General features: G+C 43.4%; 1 protein-coding gene and 1 long non-coding RNA gene across 9 annotated transcripts in view; one reads left to right on the top strand and one right to left on the bottom strand.

Moving 5' to 3' along the window:
- LOC116960384 lies at positions 1-27,183 on the bottom strand. Of its 3 annotated transcripts, none has more exons than XR_004406350.2 (6): positions 26,974-27,183; positions 16,915-19,177; positions 7,013-7,484; positions 4,641-4,828; positions 2,066-3,703; positions 1-725 (listed from the first exon to the last, which is right to left on the bottom strand). It is a non-coding gene; the product is annotated as an uncharacterized LOC116960384 (long non-coding RNA). The 3 variants fall into 3 exon arrangements; XR_004406351.2 differs by having other exon boundaries at positions 1-3,703; positions 16,915-16,975; positions 17,322-19,177; XR_004406349.2 differs by having other exon boundaries at positions 1-3,703.
- Positions 25,807-27,373, top strand: part of KLF12 (Kruppel like factor 12) — a 247,158-nt gene continuing 245,591 nt past the window's right edge. For 2 of the 6 annotated variants that reach the window (XM_042805799.1, XM_042805797.1), the window contains exon 1: positions 25,809-26,297. The gene's annotated coding sequence lies outside the window, so the exon portion shown is untranslated. Of the gene's footprint in view, positions 26,298-26,617; positions 26,641-27,373 lie in introns of those variants that run through there. The other 4 variants (XM_042805798.1, XM_042805795.1, XM_042805794.1 and 1 more) reach the window with 4 other exon arrangements.

Genomic DNA, 27,373 nt, shown 5'->3' with positions numbered 1-27,373 from the left:
TGTGAGATAGAATCTTCATTTATTTGTCCACAGATAATGACCTTGTGCCATTTGAGATCACTTATGGTACCCAAGATATCCACGTGGAGGACGCACGTGTGGCCCAGGACTGACCCACGGAAGACCCTTCCACAGTGGCAGCTGGAGAGGTAGACTGAACTGTGAATAATTTGCAGTTCCTAAAAAGGCACTAAATATGTGACTGTTGCCTCTGAATTATGAACAATGACTATAAAAGAAGCTCAGGCACATCTAAGTACCAACGCTCACCTCAAAGTATGTATCACTGCCACACTGTCTAAAACTGGTAGGTTTACACAAGGAAGTAAAACTCAAAGCTGACTGAAAGTTTCCCCATAAAGATAATCAGAAAAATAAGCAGGCCAGAATCAAGAGAGCATGATGCAGGGCCTCTCCATCCCATCTGCCTGCTCTGGACATAATGCGGATCTGAAGATCTATAACCTCCAGCTGAAATTATTCCTAGGGAATAAGTACGAGGATAGTGCAGGGAAGTCTGAAAAAACATATTATAAGCAGTGCTTATCACTATGGGTATAGGTTGGTGAAGGCAGATTAACAAAGTAGCTTGACATCACCCTGGCTTGCATGATGCCAGCAATGGCATCAAAAGAGAGAACCACAAAGTAGTTTTGGAAGACGAGCATCCTGCTGCTTCGGTTGGCTTCCATTCCTAGTCCAGGAAAGGGTCAAAGACTTTCTTCCTAAACACAAAAATGGGATTGTTAGAGGACAAAAGGGACATTCATGCTTAGAGAAACAGACAGTCTACAAGCAAAGAACTGTTGTGGCTTCCTAGCTTCCCAGGCCAAAGCAAAGTGAGCAGTGTGAACCACCCACACTGCCTTTACCATATCCCTCTGCCTCGATCCAAGTACCGCAGAAGAGTAAATTGTTCTTGACTTGAGCAATGGGACTTGAAAACCAAACCTCTGCAGTCTGCAATCTTCAATTTACATGTTTATCTTACACGGTTACCCTTAATGTAGGCTGACTTGGCACTGGATTGTTTGCAACGATAACTTTAAAATTTTTTACGTTCTTTTATATTTATTCTTGGGTATGAGTTACATCAAAGGTTTTCTTTATCCTTATGTCCCCTGCCTCCCACCACCCTTGCCCTGCTCTCCAAGTACATTTTTTCTAGCCATGGCTGAGTTTCCTTCCATCTGGCCACCGACAGCTCCTTGTGATGTTTGGGACCACTCCATTGATACAGAAAATGGCATTCAGTCACAAGCATGGCGCTGGACTTTCTCCTGTCTTCTCGTGAATTCTGGTAGAATGGGTCATATGTCTGTCACTCTTTCTAGATCATGCCAGCCATTTCTAAGCTGTTCTGGGTGTTCCAGGGACAATGACATCCTGAGCAGCATGACTTAAGCTTGTGACAAGGGTAGTCACGGTAATCACTGTAGTGATTGCATACCCAGAGGACTGTTGCTAAAAAGCCATTTTGGGAAAAAGGTGCAAGACAACGTTTAACAAAGAGTTGACCATGCCTGCATGTTGACCCATCTTACAAGTGGACTTCCCTGTCTCTTTGAGAACCCAATGAGATAGCCTCCCTAGCACCCCTACAACATGAACAGGAAGAATAGGAGACTCCTACAACCTCTGCAGTTTTGTGCTACACATCAAGAATAAATTATTCTAAATTATTTTTTTTTTCCCATAGGCAATACTACTGAGGATTTTGCAATCTTCCCTTTGAGGTATTCCCAAAGGTTGCATTCCAGTGCAGTACCCACCCCAGCAATGGGCACAGGTAACACTGGGGGTTCTGGTTTTCAGATAAGGGTAAAGCCAGGCTTTTAAATAACCAGACTGTAATCTCAAAGGCTTTTTTTTTTTTTTTTTTTTTTTTTCACAAAAAAATAATATTCACTTAGTTGCCCTCTCATCTTCCAGCTCAAATTTCATTTTTATCCTCTGTAATATATTCTTCATATTTAAGTTCTCCAAGTCTGTCTTCCTTTTAGTTTCAATATCTTAGTAAGCATATATGCATTAAATGTGCTTTTATTTTTTGCTTTATCCTTACCAGAGCTGTAAGTGGGAAAAATATTCTTGTCCGTGTCCAAACCTCAAATGCTGTTCATTAAACACACGCTGTGTCCCAGTCTGGAGATAGCAGCGCTTCTCTGAGAGGTCAAGTGACAACTGTATGTCTGATTTAAGTACACTTGGGATGAGAAGTGGTGTATATATGTTGTAGTGTCATAAAATGTTAGTTTATACTTTTTTTTTTTTTTTTATATTGTAGATTCATATATCAGTATTAGAAGTTGTAAAACAGTTCAGCATACATAAGAAGAAAAATACGTTGCCAGTATTACCTCCCTCTCTGGTATGTGATTGTTGAAACAAAGAGGTCTAGTGGAATGTTTGGCTCTTAAAATTATGCAGCTATGTCCCACAGAAGCTTAGCAGTTATGGCAGGGCAGTAATTGTATTTTGCCTGGGAGTTTTTTAAATTATCCGGGCACCAAAAAAATAATGAAATTTTTTAAGTGGTGGATTCAGTCGGGGTTACGCAGATATGAGCAGTCTCTCTTCATTAGTGTTTATATCATGGCAGTGCCGAGGGACATCAGCGGCGAGCAGGGCCTGATTGTGCTTGGCACTGAAAAAACAAGGTGGAGTTTGCTTCAAAGAGGCCATAACTTAAATATACAAGTACTGAGAGGCGAGAAGAGTGGCACCACATCATGTGGGAGGTCGGGGGCTGGGGCAAGACCCCCCAACTCCCAAAGCTGAACCCCTGTAAACCAGATTGCTTCTCTCCTGAAGCTCTTGTCTTCATGTCACAGGTGCCTTTCTAGCCAGCTTGTGTTGTTTTTTTTTTTTTCTTCTAAACCTTTAATGTTCTGCCTGTGAGGTAGACAATATTGATTTAAAAAACAAAACCAGAAAAAAAAAAGCAAGAAGGGTCTCCTTAGAGCTGTCAAAGTTAAACTTTGAAATGATTAGTCACTTTCCATCACAGCCAGTACAAACTACCAGCATTTCTTAAACATTTCTTTTAGCAATCAGTTACTTGAATAATTAACTCCCATGACCCTGCCTTGTCATTTACTGGTTAACATGGTCAAATGCTATCATTAACTTTCAGCATTAGATGTGCTTTCTCATACTTTCCACTGGCTGATGCAAATGCCCAGGCTTGAAGCTCACATTTCTAAATGTAGAAGAGGGCGAACTCTTCAGCAGCCTCCTCCTGCGCAGGCAGTTGGCTCTGGTGCCGCCACCTCCATGTTTGCTGTGTCTTCTCAGGTCCCTTGTTTCTGGGCAGCCGCAGAGGAAACGTGTCGGGGAGAGAGCAGAGGTTTACCTCGCAGTGGCCCTCCTTTATCTGCAAAGCCAGGAAGCTGCACAAATCCCTGGCACACATCCACCTTCGGCTTTCTGAGAAGCTGATAGTGTGTCCCAGCCTGTGTTTCATTTAAAGAGGCAGACTGTTCGGGGTGAACGGTTATGAGTACAGAGCTCTGGGGCATCACATTTGCCTGGATTTTTTTCTCCCATCCAGGGAAAAATGCAACCAAAGCAATGGTGGGGACTTTGCATCTGATTGTGACTAACAAAGTGATAAGGGCTCCTTGGGATGTTCCTGAGAACTCCTGAGTTCTTTCCTATGGGACCAAATTTTGCAGGTCTTCATCCAATGGGAAATTTTGTCCTGGAGACAAATACAGGGTTTGGTCTGAGTGTCCAGTTTTCATTTTGCACTCCTACTAGGAATAGGGTGGGAAATTGCAACACAGCAAGCTCCCTCTACCCTCTTGATGCACAGGCAATGGCAAAATAACATCAATCTCAAAGAAAGATTTATATTCTTGTCCTTTTAAATCCCTACCTTGCATTACACCATTATCACAATACGTAAGGTAATGGCAGCAATTGAACGAGTCATGGGAGACTTTCACTTAGATTTGATCCAAACTTTAAAAGCTGCCTACTCTGCATTGCCACAGCGTGGCATGTTTTTAAGCTATAGAAAATATGCTGTGTTCAGCAACATCACATAATGTTAATTGCTGAATAATCTACCCCGTGGTCCTCAGTGTCAGTGCTGTAGGTGACAGGCAGGGTTAAAAACTGAAACTCTGATTATTAATTTTGTCTGTCACTAGCAAAGATAATTCTTTGATTATGGAGGTTATTAGGGAGCTTGATTCAGGGACAAAAAAAAACCCAAACTTTTCAACTCATCATAGTGGAAAATACTGAAACTGCTCTTTGGTACATTTAAGAATTCCTGCACTCCCTCTAGTAACAAAATCTAAACCAAAATCTAACATGAAGGGAACAGGTTTACTCTGATTCCAGAAGTGCTGTAATTAATGTATCTGGTTTTCATGCTGATAAATGGGGTCTGTCAGAGGGTGGTAATTAATTGTTAATAATGTGAACTACTCAAGGTCATTTTGCCCTTAGGTTTTTGAAGAGTTCTCCATAACCAAAACTGATACTGTAAATAAACAAATTTGATTTGCTACACATGTGATACAGGTATGTGTTTGTATCAGTCAGCTCCGTTCCCCTCCCAAAGCAGACATTTCATTTTGATTTTTGATGCTCTGGCTACTGCCCTCCCACCCTTTGTTTGCACTTACTTATCTGTTGTGCAAATGGCCATGTTGACTCATACTGCCAGGGCAAAGCTACCCTGCCTCTCCGCAGGCAGGAGTGATCCACAGTCTGAGGTTGATGCCGGCATCCATTGTGTGGGTGAAACACACCCCTTCCTCTGCTTTAATAGTCTCACCTCTAAAATTAGGGTCTACTTTGTTACTGGAAGGGCCTACAAAAAGGACATGAAATGTTAAAATGAGGGGGTGTGTTTTAAAAGCGATCACAACACCAGGGAGAGAAAGAAAAAAAAAAATTTTTTTTTCCTAAAACACTAATCTCTGTTCTGCATCTGTCTACTCATTTACCCTCTGGTAACACTGTCAGCTCCCCCTTTCCCAACAGTTCTCTCTCTCTCTCATGGAAAAACTGGGCAGGAAGAGGTCATTGAAAACATTCTTGGGGATTGAGGCTACCAGGGCTTGCTGCTGCACAATTACGCAAGCAGACCCTTTTGAAAACAACTTTTAAGAAGGAAATAGAGAGCTTATAGTGAACAAGTGAGAACAGTACTTATTGTAACTGTGTGCCTAATACTGACTTTCCGGCCTTATACTGGAATAAATTGAGCTGCGCTAACTTGTAGCTGAAGGACATGAAACTGAAGAGAGGAAAAAAATTAGATAGCTATTTTTATGTTCATCAGTTTAGACTTTATTCTGTAATTTAAGCTCTTAGTAGAGAAAGCTAGGAATTCTATAAAATATGCATTTAATAGTGAAGAAAACAGCTGTGTGAGCATAGGTGGCAAACCCCAAACTTCCACTTGTTACACAAGTCATTTTCCTGTGAACACTTTGGGCTTTTTTGATTTAGATTTTGTTTTTAACATGGGTTTCTTTCGAGGGTTTTGGAATGGTGAACTTAAAGCTGAGCTAGGTAAACACAGTTATGGATCCTGAGTAATCTTTCATTGCCAATCAAAGTAATGACTTTCTTTCGCTTGTTCTTTTTCTTTCTCTCTCTCACTTTGATTTATACCCTGGAGTTTTGCTCAGTGATTTTTCAGAAGCTTCAGAGAAGTTAAAATAAACATGTTTAGTGCTCAACAGATTCATCTTCTCTTTGTATTTTCCCTCCAGTTCTTTGCCACGTTCACAGAGCTGCCGTGAAAAATCTCTGCCTCTGAATGACAGCCCCTGCCATTCTCTGAAACCATGGCTGTCCCACGCAGAGATGCCCTTCTGGGGCAAGTTTCTCCTGTGGAAGGGAGGCAGAAATGTGCCCTTAAAATCGTCTGCCTATTGTGTTAGGAAACGTGTCTTATCTAGGTCACTGGTCAAGTTATTGCATCTGTATGCGCAACCATCAGGACTTGGCTGAAAGTCTGCTGGGGATAGTGGGAGGCTGTGCAGGGACAGGGTCCAGCTGCAAGGTCAGGGGCTCAGTTTGGGAAATACCTCCGCTATTGACTCTGCATGTCACAGATACACCTCAGGGAAAAATGATATGAAATTGATAGCTCCTGGCTCTAACATGTATTTATTAAATTCTCCTCTCCTTTTTCAAACTCTGTTTTTTGGTTTCATGTCTTACCTGTTCAACACAAGTTCACCACACTGGCTGAAAATAATATTACATATGCTGGATCTTTCACACTGCTCAAATATATGTCTAGGAACACTGAAATTATTTTTAGTAAGAACTATTTCATGTTTGCAACTGATGGCTACAATTGCAACCCACCTTACTGTAATAAACAGATTGAAATAAGTCAGAGGGGCTACTTAGCATAAATGAGGGCAGACTATTAAGATAAAAGATTACAGTGATAACATTTCTTTTTAAAAGCTGTTATCTTTGTTAAGTTATATTACAAAAAAATCAGGGATAATGTTTAATAGACAGAGGGTGCAAGCTGCAAGAGTGGAGCCATTATTACACTGCGTTTCTCCAATTCTCTGTAAAATAATTTCAGATTAAGTTTACACCACTGCCACTGTGTAAAGCAGGACTAGGAAAAAAACAAAACAAAACAAAACAAAACAAAAACAAACCCAAAAACTCCTCAGCTACTCACAGCTGTGCAGATGTCCCTAACCAAGGCTGCTTTTACTCTAATGCCTTTAGATATTAATACCAGGGAAATCTCCAATAATTGGGTAGCTGCCACACACCCACTTCCGTGGATGCCTCTCTCCTCTTTTTGCTTCATCTGGTTTATGGCTCCTTCGCATTGTTGCTCTTTATCATTAACAGACCAGTGGCATATTGCACTCCCAGCTGGTACTGTGCTTCCCTGTCTATATGCCTTCATGTGAAAAAAAAACACTGAATCAATGCCTTGCCAACGTGTCTAAAGATTCAAAAAATAACCTAAAAAATGCTGACATGTGTTTGTTTTCTCAAAACAAACCTTGTGCCTGTAATGTTAGAAGCTCTGATTGCCTGGGGAATTTCTTCCTCTGACTGTGTGAAAGCTGACAATAAAAAGAAATCTTCTTACAGGGAAGTCTTTCTTTTTTCTCTTCATCAAATTGTTTCACTGTGAATCAAGGTTATAACTAGAATTATGAAGCAACAAAAGGAGCCAGGGCTTTCATTCAGGCTCTGTTTCACCTTGAGTCCTCCTGGCCCACCTCCCAGTTTCCTGGGACATTCCTGCAGCTGCAGAGGCAGCGAAGGCTCTGCCTCTGGCTGGGAGGAATCCCCAGACCCAGGGATGACAAAGGTAGGACCCTGGGACACCAAGGATAGGACTGGAGAAGTTGCTGCTGCAGGACAAGGCTGAAGGGGTTAGAGGTGCCTGGAAGACTTGGGGGAAGATGCTTCCTTCCCTCTCCATGGGTCCAAAGCAGATGCTGGGGCTTGATGCCAAGCAGGTATCACTGTAATAGGAGAGAGGGGGGGAAAAAAAAGAGTATGTAAAAAAGCCTTCATCTCCTGTATCAACTAGCCCTGCAATGGAATGAAATATTTTCATAGAATCATTTAGGTTGGACTGTTAAGATCATCAAGTCCCACTGCAAACCTAACACTGCCAAGTCCATCACTAAACCATGTCCCTAAGCGCCACATCTACACGTCTTTTAAATACCTCCAGGGATGGTGACTTGACCACTTCCCTGGGGAGCCTGTTCCAATGCCTGACAACCCTTTCAGTGAAGAAATTTTTCCTAATATCCAATCTAAACCACCCCTGGCACTACTTGAGGCCGTTTCATCTCGTCTTATCACTTGTTACTTGGGAGAAGAGACTGACACCCACCTTCCTACAACCTCCTTTCAGGTAGTTGTAGAGAGAGATACTTTTCTCCAGACTGAACCTGTCAACTTGTCTTAATCTAAAACGAAAAACCAGTGGGTCTTAGAATGATCTAACTTTCTGGATGGCATCAAAGACAGAGACTACGTGTGCATTGGCATTACATATGCCAATATGTATATACCAGTATATATACTGATGTTTGAAAACTGGGCACCAGGGTCCTCTCCCAGCAGTGTGACTGCGCAGAGGGAGCTGCAGTGCAGTACCCCCCGACCATGGGCCAGCTCTGGGGGCCACTGGGAGCCAAAGGGCTTGGCAGCGGCGGTACAGGCAGTGCTGCCACCTCGGGATCACCCCAGCCACTGAACCGAAGACGGTATAGAAAATGTCCTACAGGCTTTGGGGAGCCGCTCCTCCGGCATGTATACAGCATCCCTCCCTTCCGCAGGGCATTGCATCCATACCAGCGCTGCCCGGGCAGCTTGGGGGGCCGCAGAGAGCCGCCGGGTAGAGCGGGGACGTCGTCGCAGCTGCTGGGTGATGGTGTCTCAGGCCAAAAAGTTACTGGTATTTTATGTAAAGCTCATGTGACTTCTTGTGATTTCATCCGAACCCTTGCCGTGCAAGGTCTGAGGTGGAAGCTTCTGTTATTGCTGGCATTTTTCCCATAGGGTCTGACATAAATCAAGAATTGAAAACGAGGTGGGATACCCAAGGCTTCTAACTTGCTTTGCAAAAACAGGGTGTAATGTGCTGAAGAGGGAGTGTCAGGCTTTGGCTTTCTTAAATTTCCTGGCTATTGTTGATTTATATCAGATCCTTAAATCTCTTTAAAAACAGTGTTTTGTTGGTATTTCCTTAGTATAAATGAGTGAAAAGGATGACATATTTCATGGAAGCTTATATATGTATTCTTCTCAGAAAGACCCAAAGGGTTCTTCTGGCATCAGCACATCCATTAAGCAATTGTTGTTAAGATGCATAATATGTACCAGGTAGACTTTGTGGCTCCTAGAGGTTTGTCATGCTGTCTTCCTTTAAACAGATACCTATGGTATTTTGTATATGGCATATATACAAAATTTTATGTATTTATACTATATACCAAACCATGCTCCATAAAACTCTCTGGTCTCTCTTATAAAACACTTACGTAGGATATATGCCATGTGTGGAAAAATTCTGTACCAAATTAGATTTTACAAGTTTTCATGCACGCTCATTTAGATGATTTATCAACCTCACTATCAGATCTTTTAAGAAATAAAAGATCTTTCAAAGCTACTGAAAGGAAGCATATACCATATGATTAGTGCCAGTGCTTGCTTTTAATTAAAACTGCCCTGAAATAAAACAACAATAAAAAGCATATGAAAATAAGTACCTTCGGAGCCATTATGCTAATTCCTGTATTTCTTTGTTCTTACTAGAGGCCAGTGACAATTCAGGCAGCAATTCACCAGACATCCCTTTTTATCAGTTCACACTGGGCCTAAACTAACGGTCCTTCCACTTTTTTTTTTTTTTGTTTTTCTGAAGTGGAGATAAAAGCACAGAGATCTGCAGGTGAGAGCTGAGTTCAAAGTTCTGCCTCGGTGGCTGGAGGCAGGGGAAGCCGGGCAGCAGCCCCGGGCACTGGGGAGTCCCCTCCACCACCCCCGGTGATGGTGATGCTCCCCCCACCACAGCGATTTGGCCAGGGGTCAGCCAGGATCTCAGTCCAACAGCAAGGGCTCAAAAGCGGGGAGGGTAAACCACAGCAAGTGGCAGAAAATAAACCACGGCAAGGCTTCCTTTGACCTCTGCCTCGCTCACCTGCAAAACCATCTTTTCCAGAAAATGCCCTGGGAAGGCGCTGCATTGGCATCATCCTTTCAAGGCCTCGTGAGCAGATTCTCCCTCTGAAGAGCACCAGTTTTCAGCTCAGCTCCTCACATGGGTAGCTTAAAAACGTCCCCATCAAAGTGCAAGCAGCATTTACAGGGAGGGCAGTGCTCTGACGCTGTGCGGTGTCCTCCCTGGCTGCCTCCAAGGGTTGCAATGGCGACTATAAATTCTGGGAGTATTTCTGATTTAAAGCAAGCAGATTTCTAAAGCCAGATTGTGCCTTTGCCACTCACTGATACCATCATCAAATCACTAAGCACATGTTATGCTGTGCTTCTTAAACCCGAGACACGTGCAGTGGTAAGTCAAAAAAAAAAAAAAAGAGTCTAGAAACAGTAACATGCCAAAAATGTAGGATAAGGCTCTGTATTTCAGACATCTTTGTTCTTATGCTGTTTTATTTTTTATTCTTTGTACTACTAAGAATGAGATTTTTCTCACCAATTAATTATATTTTTTTCAGGACATGCAACTAAATTACCAGAAACATCATGATAGTCATTTCTCACTGTCTAAAAGAAGTAAAATTCAAGTTATTACAGAATGCATCCAGCAGCTACAGAGAAGATGCTGTTTTGACTTGAAGGTGCAACAAAAATATTGTTTCCCAGTAAAAGATAATGACAAAAGCTAACCAATACCAGCTGGGGGGAAAAAAAAAATAAAGAAATTATTTGAATTATAGGGAAATATTGTTCTCTTATTTTAAAAAGCATATGCACACACACAGGATGGGGGAGCTAGGGTATACCCTTTTTGTAAATGAAGAAGATTTACATTTATCTAAACTGAACAGTATGAATTCCCAATCATATGTCATAGCCTAAATCTCAAATAAAAGTTGCATGGATTAAATTGATCAGTTATTACAAGTTAAATAACCGGAGGAGAATATTAGTCAAAAGCTTGCTCCCACCAAAGATTTGATCTATTGTTTCTGAGACAAAAAGAGACTTCTTGGTTCTGAAACAGGCCCTGGAGACATTCAGATATTATTTAATAGGAAGAGAGTTTATCCTGGAACTGACCACAGTGCATGAGAGTGACTGAGCAGGATGAAAGACTCCAACAGCAGAAGCACAAGGTGGTATCTATCACTCCAACCTTTTCATTTCCCAGCCAGACATATGGCTGAATCTTGTAATTTAAATGCAGATTATCTGTCCCAGCAGGAGTGCCTGAACATCCTGGAACCAGTGTCACGTTTCAGTAGGGGTGTCAGTGACTGTTTCATGTTGCATCATCTCAAAGCATTTTGTTCTCTGCCAAATTTAAATCTTTTTCATGCTTTCAAAGGATGGGTCTTCCTTCTACAAATGTTTTTTACTCTTTTAAGGAGAAAACATTCATTTATGTTTTTCTGTGCTACCTGAAAGCTAGTTTGCCTCCTATTTACACGGGAGGAATGAATCTCCCCATTTACAGTACCAGGATGGCTGAACTTCAGAGTGTTTGGCACTTCGGTCTGGGATGGAACTGCAGTGTACAATACAATGCACAGTGGCGAGCTGTATGCCAAGGCCTTTTGATGCAGACACATCATTTAGCTGTGCAAATAAATACAGGGGTTTCATTAAAAATCAAAGTCAGTAGGTATATGAGTATAGGTATAGTGGTATAAGTATACCACTATAGGTGTATAAGTATTAGCATATGCAATTTTTGGACAGATGTTTTTGAGGAGCAGGCATTAGGAGCAACACATATACCTTTCAAAATTATATTGGGACTTGGACAAAATCCACATGCCTAAATCCCTGGGATCCAGACTGCCTGCTCTCCAGCACTGTCTAACCCACTAGACGTTTACTCTCCAGAAACATCCTGGTCTGCTGTCAAATCCCTCAAAGAAAAGTTTTGAGCTGGATGAGATGCAGCCCAGTGTCAGGAAATGCCCCACGTCTTTTACCTACAATCTGTTGAACTCCAGACAGACCAGATAAGATGCCCAACCTCTTCTGAAATTCCCAGGGAGGCCTTAACCTATTGCACTCAGCTTTCAGGGTCTTCGATGTTATCCACCTCACCTTGGAAATGGGACAGTTTTTGAACTGTCAGGCTTTTAGGCTGCAAATCCTAAATACCAAAAGAATGCTTAAATCACAGTGTTGGGGATATTTGTAGAGGGAGTAAGCTTTGCTGCTGCTCAAGTGAAGCCACTGTGTAGGTGCCGCAGGAAAGGTCGCATGGACAGAAGGAGAGCAGGGAAGAGAAAGCTGCTCTACCTCAGCAGCTGTAACGGAGAAGTGGAAGAGGGGAATAAGGTGGACAGTGTGGGCGTGGGACTATGGTTGCTCTTGGGGGCGGTACAGATGCTACAGGTGGCACAAAAGGCTGTGTCTGATGTGAAGCTCGTATAGAAAGACATGGGCGTCCCCAGGGGCACAGTGATGGTATGGCCCAACAGGTATTTGTTCTCAAGTCACATCCGTGCCCGTAACCGGGGCGCAGGTCCAAACACTAGTGTGTGATCAGCCACACCGCTAAATCATTAGTGTGGTCTTCTGGTGCTACACTGGCAACTGTCACCTGGGGTAAGACCACATCAGGTCTAGGGCTGATGTGAAAAATACAGTTGTTGACATGGCAAGGACAAGGGAGTCCCATCTGCAAGGACTTACTTCCCAAGTGAAGGAGGAATGCCATGAAAAGGCTACTTTTTAAGCTGGAAGTAGGCAGCAAATTACATTGGAGGACCCAGGAGACGTGACTGGATAACATAGCACTGTGACAGAACAGGATTCAACCCAAGCACTGTAGAGGAAGCCACGCTACACACCTGATCTTAATAATCTTTGTATTATGAGATGGTGGACAGAAGAGATAAATAGAAACACACTCTGAGCTTACCTTGATGGAATACCATTACCTGATATGTCCAATCAATTAAACTTCTGTTTTAGCTCATGTGCAATGAAGTAATTAATTTAGATAATACTGAATCAAATGGGACATATCCCAGCATAAGAAATATTCAAGCTACAGTAAATATATGCGCAGGGTAAAAGATATGTGTCTCAGGAAGGTTGTTACTACATTTATTATCTAGATTAGTATGTGTGCTGCTATGGAGGGCAATTGCATGCGTAAAGGATTTACATCCCAAAGACGTACACAGAAATGGCACACTGAGAAACCCATCAAAACTTATTTCAAGCAGTTGTGATGTCTGTATAAAGGTGCTTTGGTTCTTCTTCCATTGCATGCTAGAAGAGATAAATCCTTCCTAAAAACTTGCATGCAGAATGATTAGTGAGCAAAACTGGAGACAAAGGCAAGAAAGGACAATGTAGGTGCTTTTTTTTTTTTGCCATTACTGTTCTTCCCACTGAATTTCCAAATGTCTCTAGCAAAATGTATTCAATAGGTTAGAAATCAAGGAGTGTTTCCGCATTTTCTCGTACTCGTTAGCAATTGATAGGAGAGACGCCAGGTCAATGTTTGACAGTCTTCTTTCACAAGCGTAATCTTAAAATCTCTGTGTTTTAGAGAGAGATTTTGACATGCTTGTTCTCCAAACCCCTGGATTTCAGGTTTGTCTTTGCATATTTTGGTTTAAAATCCCTACCAAGGAAATCATCACTTTCTACACCTCGTAGGCCTTGATACTTTGAAAATCTGATTTAATGAATTTTTCCTTTTGCCTCTCACCTAGATAAAAAGCCTTTAAAAAAAACCAAAACCAAAATGAACAGCAACAAAAAAAAACCCAAACTAATGCCATCAACAACACTAACAAACGTCCTGTCTCTGAGCACAGTTAGTAAGAATATAGCCTTAGTGGTGTTTAGCCTGCAAACACCCCGTGGAACTCCACAACCATAGATTCTAATTAAGGGATTGACTTTTCAAGAAAGATTAAAATAACGAAATGCATTTAGCTATGCTAAATGATGACAGGGAGGGAATAGGAGAACCCTTAGCAACAATAAGAAGATTGTAAACACCAACAATGGACAAAAGCTGTTTAAAGGAAGAGAAAGAACACTTCTAGGCAACAAGACTAATAAGGAATAATGGATGTGTAAAATAGAATAAATAAGTTCAATGTTGATTATTGATATTCTTATTATATTACAACCTTTGAATGAACACAGGAATGTTACTTGTCAAGGATGGATTTATTCATGACCAAGGGAACTGTAAGGGCTCTGATTACCTTGTTAGCACGGCCAAACGTAATATCTACTTTAATGTGAGAGGCTGTACCACTGTATGTCTCCCTCATGATGAAAATGTTTGCATCAGGTCTGCTTTCTAGGTGGCCTTTGTAGAAATGTTCACCAGAATTAACATTGAAAGAACCGCGAACCTACTTTATCGTTCAAAGGACCAGTGGTGGAGCCACCACCTTCACACTGCAGAGATCAGAAAGGCAGTGGCAGCCATCCAGCTTGGTGGGCTTATGATTTTGACACTGCATCCAAGGACAGGAGGTGTTCTGTTGCCAGCATGAACTTAAGCGGATCCTTGGCTCCACCATTAGGATTCCTTTGTCAAGTGTCTAACCAGCTCAGTGGAGAAGACTGAAATAAAGCTGAAGTTTTTATAGTCTTGACACTGCTATTCAACCCTGCTGTAAGGATTTCTCCTAGTTGCTTCAGAGAAACACACATTTTGGGGTTAGAAAAGCTCCAATGCTTCTAAGAAAACATAGCCTTTAACTCATTTTAAAAGCCAAACTCAACATTGTTAAGCATTTCTAGGTTATCAAGAGTGAGGCTCAGGCAGAACTCTAGTTGCAGTAAATTCTAATGCTAAAAGCTCTCATTAAAAACACTGTAATGTAACCCATCACTTTTTTCTGGGTCTTGGTAGAGGAAGAGCATGCTATTATTGCTGAGAGAGGTAGGGTCACCGAATTAACCTGGACTATGTCCATCAAAGCTCTTGTAGAAAAGCATAATGACTTCCACTGAATTCTCAGGATCCAGAGATGGAGCCAATACACAGTTCTGGCTGTCCAGAGTTAGAGGTGAATCCACCAAGACTCTGAGATTGCCTTCTTCCTTGGTCACCTGGGGACAGTTCCAGATGGCCTCTCAGGGGGTTTCTTTTCAGACAGAAAAATAATCACTTTTGCCACATTAATTTAACATTAAATGCTCTGCTCTTCCTCTGGCATGTGGAGTCTCCAGGTGGCACCTTCCCTCCGTTCCACAGTCAACAGAGCTGGGGATGTGTACTATTATATGCCATTCTAATGTGATGATGTTTTTATCAACCTTTCCCAGCAGTTATTCAAATAGAAAGATAATGGGATGTGAGGTTTTTTTTTTTGTTCCCCTGTTGAGGATGCACACAAACGTAGAATTACAGTGCCTACCATGCAATTGTGATGGCATGTGATAGCAGTGTTTCCAAATAGTCTCTCCCACAACAAAAGGTCAGCAAGTAACCACTCAGACAGACAAAATGACAGACTTCCTTTCTACCTGACATGCAATCTCCCCAGAAAATTAAGACAGAAATTACCAAGTACATTTGTAAAACATAGAATGAGAGGTGTGTGTACAAAACCAATTAAGGAAAGAATTGCTTTTTGCTACTTTTTTCCTGGTGCACTCTTTTGGAAATTTACCTCCATATACTAATTAACCTTTGGGTGACTTTAAATTAGATGGCATTCTTTGCAGTATTGCTGTGGTAGTGTAAGTGATTTAAAGTGATGCAAAGTGCTTTAAAGGTAGCCAACAAAGTTTCTTTTTAATGTATTACACTGTAAAGATGTTGGAATCATCAGGCTCTCTTGGAATGAGAGATAGATGAGGAGAAGGAGGAGAAAAGGTGAAAAGTGATGTGAAAAATACTGGGAAGATACGGAGTTTATGGGTCACATCCCCAGCTTGATGAATGCGCCCAGGACCACTAACTCAATGTAGGTGTTCAAGTTGACATAAACTCACGACCTGGTCTCATACATTGAAAATAGATATTAAGGATATTAACTGGAGCCATAGAGCCCTTGGCGATCTCGGAGAAGTAATTTCAGTAGATCAGAGAGTATCACTTAGGAAGCCAGGTGATTGGCTTCCCTTATGATGGCTTGATGTGCAATTAGTTTTCCTGCGTGTCTGAGACATCAGGGCCAAAGTCTTGTGAGGAAATTTAACTAAGGAAACAGTGGCCAGATTTATAAAGATCTATTGTTACACTTAAAAGATTTCAGAGCAGAATTAGCCTAGATGACACGGTGTTACCCACAAACACCCAAAGCACTTGGGACAGCAAAGACATGAGGAGCGACCCTATCAGTGTCAAAAGATCTGGAGTCCACACTGAAGCCAAGTGTGCTCCTGATGCCCATGGAAGTGTTTGGCATGACAAAGATGTCAGGTGATGCCAGTAAAATTTAGAAACCTATTTTAAGGATGAGATGAGTCAGACCCTAAAGGTGAGTATCTTTCTCTATTGGAGAGGGTGCAAGGCTGATTGGTCCTGATGTAAATGCCTACAGTCCACATTTAGTCAAAAAGATCCCAGTCTCTCAGGCAAGCACAGCTATTATACGGAGTGGTGCTGGAAGATGAGAGTGGTAGGAGATACATCATCTAGGTGCTTGCTGTGTAGTATTATTATTATTCATAACATATATATTAAAGCATTAGACATTAAAATGTACTTATTACGTATTGTATTACATGTCATATATATATTCTTGTCAGGATACTGACGCATCATTTCAAAAATAAAACAAAAGAGAGCTGATTCATGCCCTGGAAAAGATAGCTAAGGTGCTCAGTTCAAGAGAGTGCCAGCCTGTGACTCCCCACCCCATAAACCTACTGCCTTGCAGCCCATGCTTAGGCTCCCTAGGTGCTGAGATGGGGGAAATTCTACTATATAACTGGTTTCAGTCATTCTTCCTGGTTAGTGTAAGAGGCTCCCTGCTCAGTACTCTGGCTGTGGTGAATCCCAGGCACTCGATTCTCCCTGTAACCTATACAGAATGGGTGTTTCACACTGCACAGTACAAATTCATCACTGGGAGCCTTCAAGTGATGTGCGGGGAAACTCAGTGTTGTCACGTTGGCTGTGGATGTAAAGTCAGATGTCTAGAAGTTAAGAACAGTAGCAGCTAGCCGGTAGACTAGCAAATTCTTCTGGATTTGGCCTGTTGTCTGTGAAATGCTCAAACACTTGGAACAATGCCAAACAGCTACCTGGTTCACTGTCTGCATTGAACAGTAGATATTCAGGCTGAGAGATTTACTTCAAGGCAGGCTGGGGGGAAAAAAGGAAAATTTCAGAGAAATATTAAGGGAAAATTATATCATCAATTACATCATAATGGCATTTGGCAACTTTGCATGCTGCTAATAGATGGGGGAGTGAGTTTTCAGTATGATGAAGAGGCGGGCACGGTGATAGCCACCATCACGAGAGATTTCCTCCTCAGGGCATCCTGACCATCAAAGTCTCTCCAGTTCCTCTACTGGAAGAGCAACGTGCTTAACATCCCCCCTCCACTCACCCTTTTCCCAATAAACCTGTTCCAGGTTGAAGAGGGGGTACGTAAAACTCTGAAAGACAGCGAGGAAATTTCTAAGATGCTGTTTCCCTTTTCTACCTCCTTTTAGCCGAAAAGAGATGCTCAGTCTGCAGGACCTTCGGCAGAGCAGGACCAGGGCTGCTGTCAGGGCAGTCTCCGCCAGAGCCCCTCACTCCGCAGTGCGCTTTCAGACCTCCACCCACCGCAGGCCGGCATTTATTCACGTCTCCGTTGCAGAGGCAGGTTCCCCTCCTGGCTCCAACACGTAAAAAAGAGGAGTGGAGGTCCCTAAGGCTGGGGATGTGAGATGGTCATGCCTCGCAGTCAGCCCCAGGTTTTCCAAGGACAGCATAACTTTGCATTGCTACAAGAGGTGTACCCAAGACACAGAGGCCTGGGAGGGGCGCTCCTAATAACGCTTTCAAAATGAAAAGAAAGCTTGTTCAGAGAAAAAAATGCGGCAGACTAAGGAAAAAGACGGAGCTGCCTTTTCTCTCTACCCCACAACTGGCCTCATGCTCCGGTGTGTTTCCATGGAGCTGTTGCTGTCACTGCATGGCTCATGCTGGAGTGTCACATTGGATGGGAGCCAGCTCAACAAGAAAAATAAAGTGAGTTTTTAAGAGGTAATGTGGTAAATGTTCTTCTCAGTCTGGCTACCAATATGTGCTGTCTAGCCTGAGGCGCGCAGCACATATGGGTGAAGCTACTGAAGTTTGGTACTTTTAACTTCTCAAGTCACTTTTTACAAAACCAAAGGAGACACATTAGACTAATTGAGGAAAAAAAAAAAAAAAAAAGAAAGAATAAGATAGGTAAGGAGAGGCAAGGCTGAGCGATCTGATCTCAACAGACTGCCACCGCCCATTTCTCAATTCTTATTCTGGTGCTTACAGGCTTTTGCATGTACCAGGGGGATTTTCCCTGCTGCCTAGGCACTGGCAGAGTGGGCAGCTGCTGGCAGCAGCAGACGGCCGGGGTACCAAAGCGCCCCGGCCGTGCTGATGGTGCCCAGGCACGTGATGTTGTCCAGGGCAGCGGCAGATGCTGGCGTTTGGGCCACCTGCCTGGGGCAGTTGTAATGGTAGCCCTGCCCTCCCGCTCTCCCAGCAGCTGCTGGAGTAGGCAGCCTGGCTCCAGCTCCTCCTTCCCTCGTGGAAAATCCAGTTTCACCTCCACCTCTGAGGCTTGAATGAGCTCTGGTGCTGGCTGCTCTGCAGAGAATTTGGCCAGCCCGCTTGTGAGGGCTGTGCTAGAAAGGGCAACTTTAAAAGCAAAACATAGGTGATGTCTGCTCTCTGGAAATCTGCTCCTCTCTTACTTACGGCCTTTCAAGACACTTCAGCAGTCATTTTGTGGTGTGCCCCTGGGCTTCTGGGAGAGCATCACAGCCTCCTCCTCTTTTTCCCATCTGTCAGCTCAGCAGCGACAAAAGGGCAGACTGGAGTTTCTTTCAGCTCATTCGATTTCTATGGTTAGCATTTGCCAAGTGCTCAACCATTTGTAAAAATCATGTCATCAGTTGTCATTAGAAAGAGAATTGATAACTGGTATTTACTGAGCTTTGCAGTCACTCAAATGAATTCATTCTCTTAGTTTAAAAAACAAAAACCACACAAACAAGCCCAGACATTATGTAGGCAATTGCTACAATACGACGCATAGGTTTTTCAGCTGTTGGATTGATACCCAGTGGCACAACTATGGTTAATAAGCTGTGACATTCCCCATTTAAAAAAAACTGTATGTCATTAAAAACAACAACAAAAAAGTACTCATCTGAAATGTGATATGTACAGCTGAGTCCAGATGAAGCCTCTGAACGCTTGTGAGCCATCAACCTTTGATCCAGAAAGCATACGATCCAGAAATCACCACGACTGTGATGCCATGACTGTGATGCCCAGGTGCAAACCCGGGCATTTCAGGCCAACCTAAAGAAATAACAGAAATTTTGAAAAGAACCGTTTTCAATGGGTCCCATTTCCAATCTGATTCTGAATCTTTCCCACTCTTGAGGCTGGGTAAATATCTCCCGAATCCAAGAGCTTATGGTAGCAGAAAAGCCAAGTTGCATGGCCTTGAAATCAGAAGTTATCAACATGAATGTCTCAGTAACAGAGGAAAGCATCTGTAAGACAGGGTGGAAAATAGGAAAGAAGGAATGATGAGTAAAGAAAAAGCATCTAAATGCTTATTTGTTTGGAGATTTATTCTATTGTAATTGATTTAACACCTTCAAAGAGAACAGAGAACTTTGCTGAATTAAAAACAGCTGGGGAAAAAACAGAATTTCTTGAAAATATTTGTTATACCTAAAACCTGTCAAGGAAAGCATGAACGATTGCTATGATAATATCTGCAAAGAAGACATCCCAGATGTTTTTGGCTGCCTACTCAGTACGAAATCAGATCCATGCCCAGCTGATCGTGATCCTTTGCTAACCTGCCTGCAGAATGCTTCTCAGTCCTGTGCACAAAACCCGGCCATTTCTGAAACAATTCTTCTGGCTTTGAAACTGCTCCTCCAGCTCTTTCATGTGCAGAACTTTTTTTGTAGCCTATGAAACCCATGCACAGGGAACAAATTAGGTATCATCAATTTTACAGTGGAATGCAAAATAAGCAGGAGCCACAGAGAACACAACGCAGTGGGAGTTACAGGGAAAATTTGAAAAGATTGTCCCACACCATGTCTCTGTCTTACTAAAAGAGAATGTAATAGCTTTAATGTTCATATGAGAATAGAGAACGCCTCTCCTCTTCATAAAGCACTGTTTAAGAGATTCCTTTTTTTTTTTTTTTTTTTTGTCTCCTAAACAACCAAACAACACTGTTCAATATGTGAAGCTGAGATAATGGAATTGAACATGGAGCTTAGAATGACGTAAGAAATTTTCTCAGGACGATTTTTAGCTTCATAAATTCAACTACAGAGTCTTGAAATGAAAATCCAGAGCAACTCATTCTGTTCCTGGGTGTCAAATTATCACGGTGTCCAGAGTCAGGAAGTACTTGTCTCCATTTTTTTTTCTTACAAAAACATTAACCAAACACTGGAGAGATGCAAAAACCAAAACCTCCTTCTTTCCCAGAACATGTTCCTTGATGATCTCCTACTCCCTATTAACTTTTGCCAATGTGGGATTATACTAAATAAGGAACTGACCCTCCTGTTCTTCTGCCTTTTAAATAAGATCATAACCGTTCAAGGCCTTTTGCTAAAAGAAGACAAGTTTAAAATTTAAAAAATAATAGTGCATGTTCTCAATCCAAGGTTATAGAAAGGGCACAGAGCTTTCAGATCAAGGGAGCGAAGCATTAATACTGTGTGGGTCCACTTTCCTCGAATATATGTCTTGGCAACATTGCTAGTCTAAATCTGGCAAATTGAATATTTTGATCTCTGTCCCTGGAGAAAAACTTGCACCTATTATATCAGATTATAATTTTCCTCTTTTGTGCAGTGTAATTGAACTATTCTCCGTTGTCATAGAATCATAGAATACCAGGTTGGAAGGGACCTCCAAAGGATCATCTGGTCCAACCTCTCTTGGCAAAAAAATTATACACTTTATTGGATCAGAGAGGCTGCATTGTGTACACTAACACTGCCATTTGTGCACCGAGCTAGGTGTTTTGTGTTGCTTTGTTTTAAGGAGAGTGGGCTGAAGGGGAGATGGTTTCCTGATTGTCTAAGAACGAACAATTGGTTTATACAAAGTACTGAAAAGATACAACTGTGGTGTACAAAAGCTTCGACGTTTATACCCAAAGGAATGTTACTGCTGATGTTTGAGTGACTCACGTGAAATATGATAGCACTACTTGTTGTACTTCCACAGTTTAGATTGACCATTTTGGTTAATGGCCACCTAGAAGTTGACTATAACCCCCAGTATTTTAAGGCAGAGTGCCCTGCACCTTGAAACACTTTGTAAGTAGATTCAAAGAGACAGAAGCTGATGTCCCTGCCCAGAAGAGTCTGCAACCTCATGCTTGATGGCTGCTGCCCGATAAAAGGGCAAGGCCCATGCATTCATATGGAGTTCTGAGTGGAGAAGGAGTGAAGGAAGCACTTGGCAGATGATCACAGGCTGGATTGCAAGACAGCAGCCACACCCCCGAAAGGCTGTATCTGCTGATGTGGTCAATTCTTTGGCAAAGAAAACCCATTTCTTTGCCTGTATCCAAAAAGGAAGGCTTGTGAAAGGAATTAGTAACACAATCCCTCAACTGCAGGTATTTGAATTGATTATCTGTCAACCCAAAGGTTTCCCGAAGTTCAGCAAATGAACACAATCTGTCTTCTAAAATATATCATGTAATTTGTTAAAGCTTTTGTCTAACCATGCATCCCAAATAAAAATGCATTTAGTTTTTGGTTTGGGTAGTAGGGTTGATTTTTTTTTTTTTTTTTCAGTTTATTTGGGTTAGAAAATTGAATACAAGCTGAAATGGAATAAACAATAGATAACTTAAGAGTGATTTTTTATAACTGGTGTTAATTTAAATGACAAAATCTCTCAATATTCAGCACATTACTGATTTATTTCAGATGTATCTTTATGTGTTTCAGGCTCACATTGTTAAAATATGCTATTGATTTTCTGTTTTCTTTTGTTCTGAGGTTCCAGTGTGCTCTCTGCTGGTGATGCCATTCCCCATTTTGAAAAATGATTGATTCATTATCATAAAATTAAAAAAAAAAAAAAAAAAACAACCAAGACTTACAACATGCTTAAGTTAAAGGTAGAAGTCAATAAATTGCTTTCAAGAGTATTATTTATTTGCACATTTCCTGGATTAGGATCAAAGATAAAATGCAAACAGGACAGTGGATATTGGGGAAGAATGGGGAAAAAAAAAATCTGTATTGGTGGAAGATAAATATAGGAGAGGCGAGAGGCTGAGTAACATTATGGGGAGATTTTATAGGACCTTCTTTTTGGTAAGTTTTAGGAAACTCCATTAGGGGAAGAACAGCTATGGAAAGACTGGAAAGAGCCATCCGGGACTGTAAGTGGTGGGACTTGATAAAAGTGAACTAGTAGTACTGCTTTGTAGGCAATATGGCAGAGGTGGAGAAGGATTACAGAAAAAAGTCTAAAATATGCACATAAACACACTTGTAGAGCTTATGAAAAAGTAACCAAAAATGTTCAAAGGGGCCGATTTGTTCTCCTGGCTTCCAAAAGTAAGTTTTTCTATTTTTAGAATCGTATAAGGCAATATGCTGTTAAGGCTCCTGTTTCTAACAAAATGACATGCTGAAGAGTCCCATTGATTAATAGGAAATGTGATTAAAGTTCTTTCTTTTAAGAAAACAATGGAGAAAAAAGAGAACTTTCTAAATCTTTAGAAATACTTGATGTTTTCAAAGTATTTCTGTGTTAAAATGTGTGCCGGAACACTCTCACATAGACGATGTATGCTCAGCTTTGTTAAGCTAGATGAGAATGGAAACAGAGGGGTCAGGTATATGGAGTGAGCCAAGACGGTGATTTAGTAGGACAGGTTTTCCATAAAAGCGTGTGATTGAGAACTACATTTCTCTATAAATCTGTGGTATATATCAAATACTAATGTATAATATCCCTACTTCTGTATCAATCTATTGATATATAATCATGTAATACGTTTCTCCTGCGAATGTAGCTACATATTTTTTGCTTCAAATACTGCCCTGCAAATTCATGCATATGGGTAATAGTTCTTAGTAGCAGGCAATAGACCATGTAAACAGCCAACATAGCACATAATGAAGCTCACAGAGAACAAATTTTATCACCAAATGTTAGTCAGCCAACCCGTCTTCTAGATGATTTCCTTAGATATACTGGATAAATGAATAAAATATTTCTAAGTATGACAAAATAAATATTGATGTTTTTAAATATTTTATCTGAAATTCAATGGAAATGAGCTTCACTTGCTTCTCAGGGCACGGCAATGTGTGTAACATGATGTTTCTCTGTTATGCACCTTATCACACCGTCTACATGCAATCTTCTTCCTGCTATCACTATTCATTTTTCATGTGCCAAGTATTCATTAATCCTTTAACCTCAGTCAGTAGAAACCAGTTTTTCTCTGCAGAACACTCAACACTGGGAAATCGTTGTTCCCTGTTCCAAGTGGTTAAGAAGGATGAATGTTAATACATCGTGTTTTTTATTGATAAATCTGAACATAACCTACGCATCTATCCCGGGAATGTTTCCAGCAGTGTTCTGTAGTAGCCTGCTTCCTATGGGATTGCATAGTTTGTCTTTTAGAACAAGTGTTACAACATTAACTTTTGACTCGGGCAAAATCTTCTGAAATCTAATGAATCACATATGTAACTTACGGTGAGTTGTTGGAACTGGTTCTGTATCTGAAATAATAATATAAGGAAATATGTTGCTTGGGTCATTAGACTGTATTTTAACTCTATGCTCACTTTTCTCCAAAGTCAATGATTACACTAGAGGCAAAAATATAATAGCAAATCACACCTAATCCCCTTTATAGCTTGCAGAGACATGTATTTATATAGACTGCGAGGTAGACTTCTGTTTATATACATTTTACCATTTGTTACTCTCTATTCTGCCTTTTATTTTTTTTTAACCTTGTGAAAATAGAAGTAAGGTGCAGGGACTGCGAGGTAGACTTCTGTTTATATACATTTTACCATTTGTTACTCTCTATTCTGCCTTTTATTTTTTTTAACCTTGTGAAAATAGAAGTAAGGTGCAGGGACAAATAGTGTGTGTGGGGGTTATGTTACCTAAACCATTTATGCCCAAAGGCAGCAGAGGACCAGTTACAGGGAGAACCCACGGAGTGATGCATGGATTTCAGGCAGTTCGCATGAAATCCTCTAAGGGAACAAACATTGGTTCTGGTTCTTCTGGCTTCCTCGGTGAATACTGTGTAGAGCAGCAAACATTAGTTTGTATTTACTGAAAGTAATAGCGTTTTAGCAGTAATTATTTACCTGAGCTCTGCCTGGCTTTGTGTGTAAATACGCAAGCTGTACAGGCTTTTACAAACACACTCATGTGACGGGCCAACCTAATAGACATGGGATCCCTCTTTTTGCATTTTATTTACCAAAATTATTGTTATGAGTAGGATCCTCTGGAGCTGCTGAGCTGAAGTTGAATTTGAGGAGAACGTGGGGTGGGGGACGCATAAAGAACTTGCCATTTTCTACCTGCCCAGACCATGGCTTTTACCAGTATATTCACAAGGTTCTTAAGCTTCCTTAAATTGAATCCCCCCCAGAACATTGCCCAGAAACCATCTCAGCAGCCAGGGCTGGTCAAAGCTCACCTGCACTCTGGCCACACCATGCGCCACGAACCATAGGGGAGGAGGCAGAAAACAGCCACATCAGCTTTAAATTAACAAAAGACTCTGGAATACAAGGGAATCCCTAGGTAACCTGTGTAGGCCAGCTTAATAGCTGTGACACTGGTCAGGCACTGGCCAGGATCTTTCCACAAAAATATTTCACTGTGTAAACACGTACGTGTAAGAACAGTTTTGAAAAGAAGTGGAGATTTGCTTCTTAAAGTTTAACACTGACTCTCAGGGTTTATATTTTTGTTTCCTAAGGTTTTTAAAGTTCTTCTTTCAAAACAGCCATGTTGGAAAACGGGTTTATGCTTTAAACCAACCTTAGGATTTTGGAATCTGTTTCTCCGTACATTGTTGTTAAAGACTTTAGAACCTTTAAAATCTCCAGCCCTCACGTGTGAAAAAAATCTTCCCATAAAGGAAGTTCTGTTTGCAGAGGCGCGACTCAAGACTTACCCGCTGACCTCCATGCAAAAAAAAAAAAAAAAAAAGAAAAAAAAAAACACCTCACATACTTCTCACAAGTGTGTCTGTGTGAAGTAAAAAAAAAAAAAAATAAAAAGGAAGACGAGGCAGGTTTGCAGAGCTCAGCCCCGGCCAGCGCGCCAGGTGCCTGCGGGCAGAGCCGCCCCCGCCGAGGGTCCCCTCAGCGCCCCCATCGCCTCGTCCCCCCGGGGCTCCCCTCAGCGCCTCCTGCCTCGTCCCCCCCACGGGACGCCCCTCGGTGTCTCGACCGCCATGTCCCCCCCCGCCCCCCCATCCCCGGGGCTCCCCTCAGCGCCCCCCATCGCCTCATCCCCCCTCAGCGCCCCCATTCCTCCCGCTCCCCGGAGCTCCCTCACACCCCCCCGCATCCCGCCGAAACCCCCGTTAACGTGTGTGTGTGTGTGTGTGTGTGTGTGTGTGTGTGTGTGTGTGCGCGCCCCCGCCTGCCCTCAGCACCCGGGGCCTCCCCGCGGCTCCCCCGCTGCCGGCCCCGCCCTGCCCCTCCCCGCGGCGCCCCCGGAGGCCTCGGCGCCCCGTCGCTCTTCCCCCCCCCCCCCCCCCCCGCGGCCGGGCGGGGCCGGGGCCGGGGTGGGGGGGGGGGGCCGGGGCGGTGCGGCCGGGCGTTCCCGTCACCACCCCCCGGGGCGGGGCGGGGCGGGGCGGGGCGGGGCGGGCGGCGCACCGGGGCGGCCGAGGGGCGGGGGCGCGGCCCCTCCCCTCCCCCCGCCCGGCTGCCGGTGGGGGCGGGGACGCGCCGCATGCCAGCGACGCCACCGGCGCCCGCCGCGGCCGGAGCAGGGGCCGGGAGCTGAGGGGGGGGGGGGAGATACACACCCACACCCACACCCACCCCCACACCCACCCCGGTCCGGACCGGGCCCTTTGTTTGAGCTGGCCGGTGGGGGTGTCGCGGCGGCGGCGGCCCCCCCCCACTGCCCCCCCCCCCCCGTTAGGCGAGGCGAGGCGGCGCCGGGAGCCTCCCACCCCCGGCCCACCCTGCCCGGGGCTCAGCATGTGACGCGGGTAAGTCGGCGGCGGGCGCCGCGGTTCCCCGGGCTGCCCCCCCCCCCCCCCCCCCTCACCCCCTCACCGCTCCCCGGGCACCGACCCTCGGGCGAACGGACAGACGGACGGACGGACAGACACACACACCGGGAGAGCGGCGACCCTGTGTCAGGGGAAGGAAACTGTTCCTCCTGCTCTGCCGCTTCTGCTCAGGTCTGTGCCGATGCCCTTTCTTATCAGAATAAACGGCGAGCGTGTATATTTTTTCCTTTTTTTTTTTTTTTTTTGTTTTGTTTTTTTTCCTGCTGCTGTCCCAATCAGGTTTTTTTTTTTTTTTTTTTTTTTTTTTTTTTTTTTTGTTTAATCGCTCCTCTACCGAACTTAAATAATTTTAAAGAAAAGCGGGGGCAGGGCGCATCCCCCCCGCCTCCTTCCCCCAGCGCCGCCGGGGGTTAACGGCGTTGCCCCCCCCTCCCCCGGTGCCCGGCGGGGGGGGATGTGCTGGGGGGCCGCCCTCGCCGCCGGCCCGAACTTTTCCCTCAACTTTCCCGCTGAGGTTTGAGGGTGGGGGGGGGGGAAGGGAGGGGAAGGGAAAGGGGAAAAGGGGGGGGGGGGGAGCGGTGAAAAAAGCGGGGGAAAAAAAAAAAAAAATAAAAAGCGGTAGATGAGCGGTGAGGTGGGGAGCGCCCGGCCCTTTGTGCTGCCGTCCCCGGGCGGGGGTGCGGCCCCCCTGTGCCTTTGGGGGGAGGGGGGGAAATGTATATATATAAAAAAAATTAATATAATTAAATACCGGAGTGTAACGGTCTATGGGGGGGAAATACCGGAGTGTAGCGCTCTATGGGGGGTGGGTGGGGGGAATAAAAATCAAACTGTAAGGCGATATTACCTTCTACAAAAATAATTCTCTTCCATAAAATAAATACTCGCTCTTCCAGAAGTCGGCCGGCGTTGCTCGGGGAGCAAACCGCTGGTATTTACGCTAAAAGCGTGTGCCTTGGCATCGGCGTCACCCTGCGAAGCCCACCGAAAGCTTTCCGCTGCTGGTGCAGCCGGGTAAATGCGCTGGGATGAAATTTGGGCTCCTATCTGCCTCCACCCCCCGCCCTCCCCCCCAAAAATCCTGCACCGCCCCGTTAGGTGGTGCGGGATTTTTGGGGGGTGGATAGGAGCAACCAGATGGGTTATTTTATATTTCCTATATTTCTCCCTCCCTCTGTGGCTTGCAGGGGTGTGATGCTCTGCTCCAGATAGCGTTTTTTTTTTTTTCGGATCTTGGCATGGCATTT

This window comes from Tyto alba, unplaced genomic scaffold, assembly GCF_018691265.1.
Source record: "Tyto alba isolate M040663 unplaced genomic scaffold, T.alba_DEE_v4.0 Super-Scaffold_45, whole genome shotgun sequence".
Taxonomy (NCBI): Eukaryota; Metazoa; Chordata; class Aves; order Strigiformes; family Tytonidae; genus Tyto; species Tyto alba.
This window is presented reverse-complemented; position numbering and strand designations above follow the sequence as displayed.